The sequence below is a fragment of the Astyanax mexicanus genome, chromosome 16, assembly GCF_023375975.1.
Source record: "Astyanax mexicanus isolate ESR-SI-001 chromosome 16, AstMex3_surface, whole genome shotgun sequence".
NCBI classification, from domain to species: Eukaryota; Metazoa; Chordata; class Actinopteri; order Characiformes; family Acestrorhamphidae; genus Astyanax; species Astyanax mexicanus.
The window spans coordinates 32227094-32241481 of record NC_064423.1 but is presented as its reverse complement, the minus strand read 5'-3'; the positions used below and the strand labels follow the sequence as shown (position 1 = coordinate 32241481).

General features: G+C 37.1%; 1 long non-coding RNA gene across 2 annotated transcripts; it reads left to right on the top strand.

Annotated features, from left to right (window-relative positions):
* The first annotated feature begins 2471 nt into the window (after window positions 1–2471).
* Window positions 2472–12979, top strand: LOC125782256 (uncharacterized). Of its 2 annotated transcripts, none has more exons than XR_007424871.1 (3): window positions 2472–2799; window positions 8003–8093; window positions 10837–12979. It is a non-coding gene; the product is annotated as an uncharacterized LOC125782256 (long non-coding RNA). The 2 variants fall into 2 exon arrangements; XR_007424870.1 differs by lacking the exon at window positions 2472–2799 and adding an exon at window positions 6988–7195.
* Window positions 12980–14388: the final 1409 nt, after the last annotated feature.

Sequence of the window (14388 nt, the reverse complement as noted above, 5' to 3'; positions counted from 1 at the left end):
ATAGTAATTGAGGCTTTCAAACTTAAAAACCCAAAAATAGTCGGCTGGAAATTGGTTCAGGATTGGTGTGTTCTGTCCCTGTCAGATCCCCCACTGTTTTAAATTGACTGGCTGACTGAATCCATGTATTAGTAACAGTTATTTATTTATATTTAGCTGTCTCTTCTCTCCATTTACAAACCAAGTGAGATATTTTTAAAATGTCTGAATGTCAGATAATCAAATCACTAAATTTATGTACTGCTAGGATTAAACACGTTCAAACTATCAAAAAAGCATCACACCAATTTACACTTTATATCGAAACCCAAATTCCAGCTGCAGGTTCTTACATGTTCTTTAATAAGACGAAAAGGTTTGATTATTGTTGTGCATTTTTGGTGAGCATATGCTGTGGTCCATACTCAGAACACTGTAATGTACTTTATCTGTGTTGCATCATTGATGAGAAGATGAAATCCCCTTTTTTAAATAAACATGAACGTTTCAAACCTTTTTTTCCTGGTCGTAGACTCCCTGAACCTAATGACATGAGACAGGACTGGACATCTCTGCAGTAGAACCACCTACAGTACACAAGTTGGATTTCCTTCTCAGGAAGCTTGGAGATCTTCACCAGCCCAGAGTTCAGAAGGCTGTTTTTCACTGCAGGGAAAAATGGTTACTAAGGCCATGCCATACTGTTTCATAACCTGTTAGCCTGGTCACAGGTTCCTTTTCCATTTACTGTGTTGCTTAATCAGGACCATTAAGCCATTTTGTACACAGTGTCTCATGGCTCTCATGCAAAATAAAGAACTGTGTTTTTAATGCAGCTACTGGCATCATCCAACATCGCTAACACGGCGTTAGCATGCCAGCGACCAAGCTAATCAAATATTGGTAACATGGCATTACACATGTCCACTGGCACTAAAGCCACAATGCATCCTATTTTTTTTCAATGGAGGGAGACGCCACATGCTGCGGTGCATCCTGCATCCAGCAGTGCTCAAATTTATTCGAACGAATCCAGCCCCTGTGCTTCGTCCAGCCAATGAGGGAACAGCAGACTTCAACTTTCCACACATACGAGCCTCACACACACAGAAGAGCTGCCTTTCAACCACAGAAAAGAAGCTGAAAATGCAGAATAATGGATTTTAAAAAATTATAGATTACACTAAGGTTGATTAAAAATGACAAATCTTATAATTATGATTACCTACTTCTGTTGCTTCATTTAAATAATAAAAAAAATTACATGGACACACCCACACATGGCGAGCTGAGAGATCCGGCATGGCAACATGTGTTGAAGAAAAGTGCTAGCGGACACATATACTGGTCTCATACAACACCGCTAATGCAGCGTTAGCATCCAACATTGCTAAAGTACCACTCTAGCCCTAGATTGGCTGCATTGCACATCGGCAGTAGTATTATACAGTTTATTAGCACTTCTGTCTATTTGTCTGTCCAGTGATTAACCACGGATATGTTTCTATGGGGTTTGGATGCACAAAAAAACAGTTTAGTGTAACACAATAACTTGTTAGTTACAGTGCTAACTTAAGACATAGTTTTGCTGGAAACAGAAAAAAAGAACAGATTTTTTTTTGGCTAATGCCCCTTAAGCAGTTCCATTGCAGGACAAGAGGTTAATAACCACTGTTATACATAGAATGTACATTAAATGTACATGTAATTGAATATGCTATCTCTCAAAAATAAATAAATATATAAATAGGGATTGGGTGATTAGTCTTTAAATTAGGTCGTAAATTGGATACAAAATATGTTAAAATTAATTTTAACCCTTTTCTGTTTTCATTTTTCATCAAATGATACTAAAAAATATATTTTTTTTTTAACTCAAACTCATTGGCATTGGCTCATTTTTTGTGAAAAACATATATCAAAACACATTTTCAATAAACACACACTGTACATCCCCCCCCCACACACACACACACATTTATATTACATACAGTATGTTTGGCCAAGGGCTAATAAACATTGCTTCATTTGTAAATTTGAAACTAAACAAATTTTCTACTCATATCTTGAGTTTAATTAATTTTCTTTTACATTTTATTAAAAAAACTAATAAAAAAGAGTAGCACTTTTTGAAAGAAATGTAACATAAGAAAGGTAAAGGGCAAATATTAACCATGTAAGCTGTTTATATTGCTTGCAATTTAGGTGAAGCAATCATGTGTAAAGCATTTTAATGTAATATTGCTTAATTTTGCTGAATTAAACACGAGTAACAAAGTAAACGAGTAACAAAAATATGAACACCACACAAGGGTTAAGAAATTAATCTTGATATGGGTTCTTCATACAACCCACAGCCCTTCTCCAGCAACAAGGGGTTAAGGAATCAGTGTATTCTAAGGTTGCAGATGGACAGCTGGACAAGCAGTGACAAGGGTCCATGAAGAGACACATCCATGCCGGAAAGCCTGATGCGCTCGGACAGCTGCGAGTCTTGCCTCGGAACAGGACAATTGACTTGTGTAGGAGGAGGAGGAGGAGGAGGAGGAGAAGGAGGGGAGCATCTTTCACCACAACCAGTGCAAAAAATGGGAGCTACCTTGAGGACTCTGTGTGACAGTGTTTGAGTGCGAGGGAGGTGCTGATAATGAAAGACCTGGCAGAGATGATGATGATGGGATGGGATGAAAATGAAAATAATCTCACAAGATGGACTTCACCGTGAGGAACCGTGCTCTGTCCAGGAGCACTGACCAGACAGAGTGAAAGGAAGGAAAAGGGTGATAAGACAGAGCATGGAAATGTAGTAGTCAGGGACCTGTAAGTAATTTCAGTAATTCTAAAACTGTGTTAGTTCAGGTCATCACCCTGACCCTGTAATAAATATTTCAACCACATGCATAAAGATAGTTTTACTTAGACTGCTGTTTATCTTATGTAACCACGGCTATTATTAGCAGTAGGTCACAGAATACCTGCTCCTGCTTTCACTTTAACCCTTACTGTACAAATCCACCAGGACTTTTCTCCCATGTATTTCACAGTGCTGGATCTCTCGGCTCACGAGTTACATTACATTACATTACATTACATTACATTACATTACATTTGGCAGACGCTTTTGTCCAAAGCGACTTACAATAGTGAAGTACAAAAGTAATAGAAGTTAAAGGTAAAACATTTTTAGACAGGGCCTAAAGGAGGTCGAAGAGAAATAATGTGATAGAGGAGTAAAGAAGGGGAAGAAGGAAATGAGGTTAGAAGAAGGTAGTGTGTTAGAGGTGTTAGGAGAGTAAGTGCTCTTTGAAGAGCTCTGTCTTCAGGAGTTTATTAAAGATAGTGAGAGATTCTCCTGATCTGGTAGTAGAAGGTAGTGTGTTAGAGGTGTTAGGAGAGTAAGTGCTCTTTGAAGAGCTCTGTCTTCAGGAGTTTATTAAAGATAGTGAGAGATTCTCCTGATCTGGTAGTAGAAGGTAGTTTGTTCCACCATTGGAGAACTCTGTATGAGAACAGTCTGGATTGCTTTGTGTGAATGTTTGGCAAAGTGACAAGTGCAGTTTTGTTCCAGTTCACATTTTAAATGAACTAGTTCACACTCATTTGGGTTTTTCCCTAACAAATAAGCTGCAATAGAACAGAATAGAATAAGCTTTCAATAGAACCCCTTTTTCCCCATCCATCACCAGCCCAAATCATTTCTACTATCAAAATAAGTATATTATCATATACTGCACTAATTCATATACAATTCCTATATAATTCCTATCCTATAAAGCTTTGAAACTTCAAATATAAACCTTTTAAAACTCTGTTTGTAACTCCAGCATTAGCTTACAGTAGCATTGATGCAGCGCCTTACTGCATAAAATGCGCTTAGTGTAGAAAAATGTACATATATTGATAATCTTTTTTTTTTTTTTTTTTTTTTAGCAAAATATAGGACATTTCTGGTCAAGTGGATAGGTACTATTTTTAATGTGTGTTTTTAGCTGTTTAGCTCCATCCACCACTGTTTATTTTGGACTCACTCTTGGGTTCCTGCCAGAAGTTGGCAGTTTCAGAGATAGGAAATGGGTATACTCTCCATAAACCAGCTATGGCTTGTCCAGTTGTTCCAGAGTGTACAACGTTCAGGCTCACGTTCAATTTCATGCTTATTATTTGTAAACTGAGCTAAAAAAAAAAAAAAAAGGACGGGGAAAAATTACCTTGGGGGGTGACCCTACCACCACCATGCTTTTAACAGCTTGTACTGTGTTCTTTTCTCAAAGCTTTCTAGATTCTGACAAAAGTTCTTATGTACGTAAGAATGTTTTTAGAAGCCTGAATGAGTCATTTTGACCACTTATTGATTTTGGAAAATTACAAGTTTTGTACCAAAGACCATAGATCTTGGATCTCCACTGCCACACTCCAAGCTCTAACAGTCCAAGCTCGAAAAAAATCCATCCATCTGTTTGTTTGTGAATCAGTTAAAAGAATTAGGCATCAGGCATCATTTGCTTTTGTGAGCCATTTGGATGTACATTGCATGGCCAGCAACGGCCTATTTGCATAAAAGTGACAGAGCCCTTAAATGGCTCATTCTGAAAGGGCTGAAACTGGCAACAATAGAGCTAATGAGATCACTTTATGGAAGAGTGATTTTGTGGAAAGAACATCAGGAACATGATTTGTATAACCCATAGACCTACTGTATTCTAACTTGTGTAAAAGGAGGTATAATATGTTTTTAAAAAATGATTTAAATAAATTGTAACAAAATGTGCCAAGTATGAATAATCAACATTAAATGGCATGTTGTATTTGTATTTTAATTGCTAGTCATCACTGTAACGTCTAAAGACAATAACTGCAAATGAATTTCAATAGATCACAGTTCTGTACGTGCCATGTAGTCATGACACTGCCAGACTTGCCCCCGGCCCCTGTCAACATATCATCTTTATCTATTCACGCGTTGAGTCAGACAGATCGAGATGTATGTAGGAGGCAGTCTCAGCCGCCTATTCATTTACCATTCAGCGCCTGCTGAGATAAAGTGCCTGTTGCTGAGGTTCTATCAGCGTGGTGAGCAGCATTTACTGCTCCTATTGTGCTAAACATCGTTAACACACTGAACTAAAGCAGCACTTCAGAGGATACGTTCAGAATCAGGACGTAGTTCAGAATACAGAGTAAACTGGAACACAGCGGGGGATTGTGGGCCTTAGGGCAGACGGGTGTGTGTTCACAGGTTCACTACTCTGGGGAGTTCACAGGTACACAGTAGAGGGATGGAAAGAGGGTCTGGGCCTGTCTGTCTAAAAATGACAGTGACGTTAGTGGCCTTATGTAACTACACTCAGTTACATAGTCTCATTAACAGTTAATACACACTATACACACACACACACACTTACAACTGGTTAAGGTGTCTCTACAAGCCGATGTAGTAATATATTAATTATTTTTCTATTGACATCAGATTAGTTGTCATGAACAGTCAGTTATTAATGATAATCACACATTGTCACATATTGAATTTTTTATCTTTTTAGTTCATTTTCTTCCCAATTTAAAAGGCCATTTACCCAGCCCACTCATTAGGAATCCCCCTATTACTAGTGAGGACTAGCACATGCCTCCTCTGACACATGTGAAATCAGTCACCGCCTCTTTTCAAATTCCTTCTCATGCAGCATTGCTGAGAAGCATCACAGTGCACTTGGAGGACAGCGCAGCGACTCGGTTCTGATACATCAGCTCACAGATGCCTTGTGCTGATAGACATCACCCTTTGTAGTGATGAGGGAGAGCACAACCTACCCACACAGAGAGAGAGCAAGACCAATTGTGCTCTCTCAAGGCTCCGGCAGCGGATGGCGAGCTACATTAATGGAATTCACACCAGCGATCTCCCGATCATAGTGGCAGCGCTTAGTATAATTGAAGATGCTCTTTCACTTCTTTTTTAATTAACTTTTTCTTAGACTAGTACATCTCCAGATAATAGTAGCTGATGAAGTATACTGATAAAGATACTAATACTTATTGTTAAAAAAATCTATTTATTTGAAAAACTTGAAAAAAAAAATCTATAAAATAGAATCAATGCCTTCTGCCGTTTGATGAGGAATCCAGATAGAAGATAGATCTTTCCTAAGCAATCATTTGCTCAATTATTTTTCTTGATTAGAATTTTCAAATTTATTGACACAGTTCTTTATTTTGTTTAAAGTATTTCTGTATCTGCTGACTTCTTACATTATTCATTAAACTGCTTGTTCAATTTATTCATTCTTTCTCATGGCAAAAAGACAAGATATTCACATTTTAAATGAGTAAATAAACAGTAGCCCAGAACAAAATTCTGATGAGGCTAATTTCTGAGGACAAGATGGAAAGACACTGTAGTCAGAATACCAAACAGCAAACAGAAGCTTTAGGAATGTGTTCACATCACAAACATCTAAATATGCAGCCAAACACAGAGATGTTCAAGGACATTTCAGCTGGAGTTTTACCCTAACTGAGCTTTACAGTGACGGGGGACATTGCCTCGAGCCACAATCAATGAATGTTCTGAAGCAGAAGCAGAAGGTTTGAGGGCACAACTGGATTTCACTGTGATACAGAAAGACAAATCAGAATGACACGTTTTCATCACATTTACGAAATTGCAGACCTTCAAGAGAAGTTACAGTTGTAGATTTATACACAAGTATTACAGTATAAGCATTACATTGTTGCTGAAAATAGAAGCATGAGAGAGTGTGGAAAGGTACTTTGCTGATACTGGATACAATATAGCGTTCACACCTTGAAGGAAAAAACACATTATGTGTAAGCAGTAATATGGTCACTTTACATTTGAGATGGTATTTAGCATAATCAAATCCAGGCCCGTAGCCAGGGGGGATATCCCCCCATCCCCCCCCCCCCCCATCCCCCCCAACCCCCCCTCAGCCACCCCAATCCCCCGCCTGCCTCCAGAGTAGTGACGAGTAAGAAAAATTGTTTCTCTTTACACATTTTGTTCAGACTGTTTTACACCAATCCAGTAGGTGGCGGTAATTCCCCCATTTCTGTTCTTAGCTTGTGGAAAGAATAAGAATCAGGGGAAAGTTACTTGAGAAAATGGGTAAAAAAGAAGACAAGGAGCGAAAACGGAAGAAATCGGCGGCAACATTGTCCCAAAACATTGGTGACCTGTTCAAAAAAAGGCCCAAAATCGGTAAGCTGCTGAGTGCAGGGCTTCTATTTCTTTACAACTCCCCTGCGTTAAAAGTGCCGGGCTCGGCTTAGTATATTGTACATGTAACACCGGATTATTACTGTTATTATTGCGATAACTCCAAAGTCTGGATTTTGGATGATTTTTAAGAAATGTAGGTTAAGTGACAATAACATTCAGTCACTCACTCTGCAATGCTGACGATCAAGCTAGGGTGTATTTTACTCTCAACATGCCTGTTGCTCCTAAGGCCATATATAAAATACAGTATAGAGGTGTAAAAAGGGGGTTAATCTCTTAACACGCCCTGGCCCGCCGGCGGGCCAGAAAAATATCACATTTAATATCTGGCTGTGTTTATGAATACTTATAGGTTCAATATAGACACCCAATATGCCATTTTAAAGCTTTTCAGTTATCTAGCCTATTTAGCCGTATCTCCTTTCAGAAAATAAACATTTATGGCGAAATATGCCTAGTTTATGAAAGTTATGAAATATTATTTTCATATTTGCGTTTTTCGTACGTCCATATTTGATCGAATACGGACATGTTATACACCATTCGAACCGTCTGCCTCTCGGGATTACGGAACTGTGTTTAGAGTTTAAATCTGCTTGTGTTTCGCTCTGTGTTTAACGTTACCCAACCCCCTCCAGCGCTTCCCCCACAACGAAGTCCCAGCACAGTTGTAGGAAGATTTGAATAAGACAGAACACTTCAATTTATATTATTATTAATTCATGTTTAAGTGACCATACCGATAGTGTACCTCATGAAGTAATTCTTATCTATTTATGTCAATAGTAGAGAGATAGACAATAAAGGACAGCAACATCAGAGACAGACAATGGAGGGCAGCAACAGAGAAAATGGAACAAAGCAACAGACAACTGAGGTGAGCAACAGAGACAGACAATGAAGTCACATCACAGATGTAGGTAGTTGAGTAATACTTACATTTATATCAAATGTATGTTAACAGTGGGGAGCAACAGACAAACAAATAAGGACAGCAACAACAGATTCACAACAAACTTATAATAAATAAAATATGTCTAAATTAAAAGGTTTGAAGTGTGCTCGTGTATTTAGGGGGCATTGGAGTAGAGAGCCAAATGAAGTCCACTTTTGGGGGAAAAAGATCCCCCCCATCACAATGCTGGCTACGGGCCTGAAATCAGAGCTGAAAAAAAAAACAGATATTCCAAAAAAGTCAAAACTATACTAAATTAAAATGTACCTCTAGTCAAAACAGGACAAAGCTAGAAAAATCCATACAGACTTCAGAAGAATATGGTGTTGCTGATACTTTCTTTTTAACCTGAAGTAATATCTAGTTGCTGGTTATAGGAAGACTCACCTTGTAAACCATTTTTTCATGTGCCAATGTCCACAATAGCACTATTCAACCAATGTGAAACCGGAACCAAACTTCATTTTGAACCTTTTAGCACGTTTTCACCAACAATAGTAGGTTCCAGAACCAGAAACTTTCGTTTGCAGCCAGAACTAAAGAATATTAGGTTCCTTAGCTTGAACCATGACCGCTTCTGTTCATTGCCACTGAGCAACGCCCTCTGTTGATGACGCATGATGTAACATTTGATGGTTCCACTAAATCTGGTGGAAACATGGGCTGGTTTGCTGAAAAGCACCACGGTTCTTATAAGTCCGTATGGAACTGGTTCAAGGACCAGAGTTCTTAGTGGAAAAGCACTAAAAGAGTGAAAAGCTTGGGAAGCAAATGAGGATTCACACAAGGCTAAAAGCAAGCCATTTCAATCTTTCACCATCTCTTCTCTTTATCATGTGCTTTCTCAAAAGCTAAAGCAAACTGGAGCCAAACGCACAAAAAACACATTTTTTAACAGCATGACCCGAGAAAAACCAAACCCGGGAAGTGTGGTAAGTGTGGGCAAGGCTAAAAGCTAACCAGGCCACAATCTATTCAGCTTGCTAACAACAAATCATTCAAATTATCTGAGAAGACAAAAAGAGAAGAAATTACTCAGTAAATAATGTAGTAAACCAGCCAATAAATGCATCTTCATTTTCATGAGCAGTTTGTAAATCTATCAGGGTTGTAAATAGGCTAAACAATCTATGAGCAGTTTGTTTGTCGCATCCACTGTGAAACACAAAGTGCATTACATTTATCTTGAAAGTTGGACGTCAGAGCTGAAAATGACATCACACTTGAGTTAATGGCATTCCAGTTAAGAAAATTATAAACCATTTTAAAAAGATTTCTAAAATATTGTTTTGGAAAAAGACTTAGTTAAAGTTTACCAGAACAGGTTTGACAGTTATTTAACTATGTTATATGGTGAGTCCAGTCACCATTACATTTTTCTGCCAGGAGTGACATTAGGTCACTCAAAAGCAGTGTGAAAGACAGGTGGAGAACATGCCAAGATGCATTAAAACAGGGGTGTCCAAACTACGGCCCGCGGGCCATTTGCGGCCCGTTTCCTTTTTTGGAGCGGCCCGCGAGGTATTTTAGAAATAGAATGAAAGTTGGCCCGCTGTTAAACAGGTTTTAATAATGTGGATTCAAAGTTTGAAAGCTAGGTGTCAGAAACGGGCCAAAGAGTCGGAAAGGGTGCGCATTTCTAGCGCAGAAAAACGGACCAAAGAGTCTAAAAGCGGAGAGGGTGCGCATTTCTAGCCTAGAAAATCGGGGCAAAACTGTCTAAAAGCGGAGAGTGTGCACATTTCTAGCGCAGAAAAACGAGGCAAAAGAGTCTAAAAGCGGAGAGGGTACACATTTCTAGCGCAGAAAAACGGCCAAAGAGTCTAAAAGCGGAGAGGGTGCGCATTTCTAGCCTAGAAAATCGGGGCAAAAGAGTCTAAAAGTGGAGAGGGTGTGCATTTCTAGCGGAGAACAACGGGCCAAAGAGTCTAAAAGCGGAGAGGGTGCGCATTTCTAGTCTAGAAAATCGGGGCAAAAGAGTCTAAAAGTGGAGAGGGTGCGCATTTCTAGCGGAGAACAACGGGCCAAAGAGTCTAAAAGCGGAGAGGGTGCGCATTTCTAGCGCAGAAAAACGGGCCAAAGAGTCTAAAAGTGGAGAGGGTGCGCATTTCTAGCGCAGAAAAACAGGCCCAAGAGTCTAAAAGTTGCCGCAATTAAGGAGTTAAGTTAGTTTACACAACACTGTCAAAGATAAAGACAGTAAGTCAAGTAAAATGTGTGTAAATGAAATAAAGTATTATTTAAAGTGGTGTATTTCATTATTTTTTTTATTACAGAGTCTGTGGCCCGTGACCTCAAATATATTTCTCCTTCTGGCCCCCAACAAAAAAAGTTTGGACACCCCTGCAATAAAACTGTGACTAAAAATCATTATAGATTTCTGAAAGGTTCCTTTCCCAGTAGCTAGGGGGCAGCGTAAACCCCTGAAGGTTTCTGAAGGGAGAAGAAGGCAGAATTGGAGGGAATGTTTATGTTAGGCATGTTTGGCATATTGAGCTTGTTGAGCCCTTCTGTCATGTTCTTGAGGCCTTTGTTTGGGTAACAGTTGTAGCTTGGTTTAATGTAAGTAATATGTTTGTCTGTTTGAGTATATTTGATAAAATATTTGATACTCAAGTGTATAATTGTATCATGCGTTTATACCTGCTTCTGTTTCTTCTTTCAGAAGAGTTTTAGTTTCCTACTGGACTTGGGCTGAATTCCATCATGGTTTTGTCCAAATCTTAATTTTCTGCCTCACTTTTGGAGGACTCTAGAGACTCTACTGTTTCCTTTCAACCTACTGGAGCTTCAGACTGGAACTTCAACAGAAACACTGTACTGATGAACTGCACCTTCATATATGACTATAAAAGACTGTGAAATGGACATCCTGTGAAGTGGTGAGCCCTTTAAAAGTTACTTGTTTAATGCTCATTAGGGGTAGACTAGTTTTACTTAATTGTGTTTATATCCTTTCGTTTATGGTAAAATAATACTTAAGACTTGAAACTACATTATTAACACAGAATAAAAGTTATTTTACGATAGCCCATTTGACATCAGGGACATCACAGTCTTCACACTGTTTTATTTAAAATGAACTGTAGAACGTGCTTTAGTAATTATAAGTGTCTTGTTTAGTAGTTAATAATATTCATTTTATTTAATATTTTTCATATTGTTTCCAAACTTGGCTGTGGTAAAAAATCGAGGGAAGGAAAATATGTTTAGAAAATCAAAATCTATCAGTATCTTTAAAACAGAACATGGTCACCATAAACAATTCAGCGATTTTGCAACTCTATGCCAACCATGTTTTCATCAAATGCCAATTTTTGCTATTTTCGTCCACCCTGTGGTGCAGCTGTTCATGTAAATAAGAGGGGATTAGGCTGGGAAAATAATTTATGAAATAAAAAAAAAACTTATGTATTTTAAGTTTGAGGGCCAAAAGGCACTGCATTTTGATTATGACCTTACTAATCATAGATCGTCATGTGTAGTGCAGTAAACATAATTACATAACAAGACCCTGTGTTTTAGGCTGGATTACACCTTCCAACGTTGTTGCACAGGTCGACTAGCGTGAGGTCTTAGGGTCAGCGCTGTAATTTCGAGTGGCCAGGTCATGCAGTGTGGTTTAATGACTGCTGCTGTTTTCTGCTTTTACTCATTTCGTAGGCAAATATGGAAATCGGCTCTTTAGAAAATGCCGTTGGCAAGGAGACAGTCAAAGGCGGGCGGTACTGTTTAGACATCCACTGTTTCCCCCCCTCCCCCTTCCCGTGTCTTTGCCTGTTTTTTTTCATAGCTCAGGTTAATTTTTAATCATTTCTGAGCGCTCTTACGGGGAGAAACTGTGCCTGTTGAAAACAATTGAACGCGGGGCCACCTGTGGCCTTGACCCGCTTCTGCTTCCAGCGACAGCCGCTGCGTCACCGAGTCGCTGAGGGGCGGACGTTCACTCTCACAGCCCGATACATCCCACCAACACACCCCCCTGCTCGGTGATGAGGGGTGCTCTTGTCAGAGCTATAAAAATAAACGACCAAAATAACCAAAGGGCTTGAGTAATTGGGTGCAGGCACACCAGGCCATGACTGAGTGAAGAGAATAAATCATGTGCAGATACAAAACAGTATGCTAAACATTCTGCTAAATAAAAGCTTCTTCAGTAAAGACAGTAAAGGTTGTATGCATAACTCAAAGATATGACAAGATTTGGTTGGTTTGGTTTTTCTTAGTTACACGGCAAAAACTTAAATCTTAGCTAGTAACATAATATAATTTCAAGGCAATAGATCTTATTTTTGTTTTACTAAGCATTGTAGAGGTAAGATTATTTTGCGTATTTTAAAAATAATGATCTTAATCAATCTCACTTAGAATTTTAACCTTATTTTAAATAATTTAAACTAAAAATAAGAAAAAAAAATCACCAGTTTTACATCACTCTTTTTGAAACATTGGAAAAATCTTACTAAGATAAATTTGCTTACCCCATTGGCAGATTTTTCTGCTTAATGTAAGCATATACATCTAATTTTATATCATGTGGTCAAAAAGCTTTTTAGTACTATTTCAGACACAACCCAATATAATGAGAGACCCTGGCTATTAAATGTGTTGCTGATTAATTGTGGTGAATGTTTTTTTGTCTTTGGTTCCCATACAGAAATACAATATATGACATATATGTCTATATATTAAGAATGGTGTTCCCATATATGTTACATATAAAGCAATGTCATATTGTTATTACATACATACATCCTCTGGATATATGCAGATATAGTTTCATAACATATACAAAATACTCACCACAAATGTGTATTTATATATATATATATGTATGTATGTATATATATGTATATATGTATGTGTATATATATATATATGATTTATTTTTTATATGGTATAATATGTTGAATTCACATATGTTAGTGTGGAGGGAAATGGACACTGAGTGGCGATGAAAATTACATGAGTAGAGCCACCCAGACATTATAATTAGAAACACATTTATTGGAAAAGACAAAAACATACATAAAGACACATATTGAGGATAGAAAGATGAGACATTTTTCATACCCCTTTTTGAGTGGGACAGAACATTATAATATTATCCATATATGATGTAACATCTCGCTATTTCTGTTTAATCATAAAAAAAATGACAGAAAAGAATGACATAATCTCCTATTCTGAGTTGTCAGAGTGTCCTGTTCTTTTAAAGGAGGAAGTGAAACAAGCAGGAATATGTCTGGAACAGAGGTGTGAATCATATGATCACGCAGGATGCTGCAAATTAGAAGTATCAAAAAATCTTTAGGTTGTCAGATATACATTGGTTTTACACACATATATATATATATATATATATATATATATATATATATATATATATATATATATATATATATAAATTGAGGAAAAAAATATAATATTAACCCCATTACATTAAAACTATTATAAAATATTAAAAACATTTAAAACACTTTTTGTAAGATGTGTGTGTATAAATATATATCACATCTTACAAAAAGTGTTTTAAATGTTTTTAATATTAAAAAAATATATATATTTATATATTATATTTTTATATATATATATATATATATATATATATATATATATATATATATATATATATATATATATATATATATATATATATATGCAGTTATTGCTGTATTTACTGCTGTAAGGTTGTTGAGTTATGACTCTTAGTAACTGATGATTAAGGTTTGATGTGTGTGTTGATGAATTTGTTGTTGTAAAAGCTTCATCATGTAGTTTACCATGCACAAATACATATATATATATATATATATATATATATATATATATATATATATATATATATATATATATATATATATATATATACACACAAATACAAATATATTAACTAGCACTTTGTGTGTTTGTTGTGCCCAGCACAAGTGAGGTGTATGAAGAGTATGGTTTTCGTCTTTGTTTGATTCTTATTTTTCTGAATATAACTGGTTGTATTGGTTTGCCAGAGTAATCCTTTGTGGCCCACGTGGTTCTGTCAGCTATTGTTAAATGACGGGTCTTTGATAGAGTGTTCAGCTTAGGCTTACATCCTGTCCTTCACATTTTAAAATTTATCCTCATTTCTTCAGTAGGTTAATGATATTGAGAACTGCAGAGGGAGAAATGTAGAAATCCTTATCAATCTGTCCTTATATATATATATATATATATATAT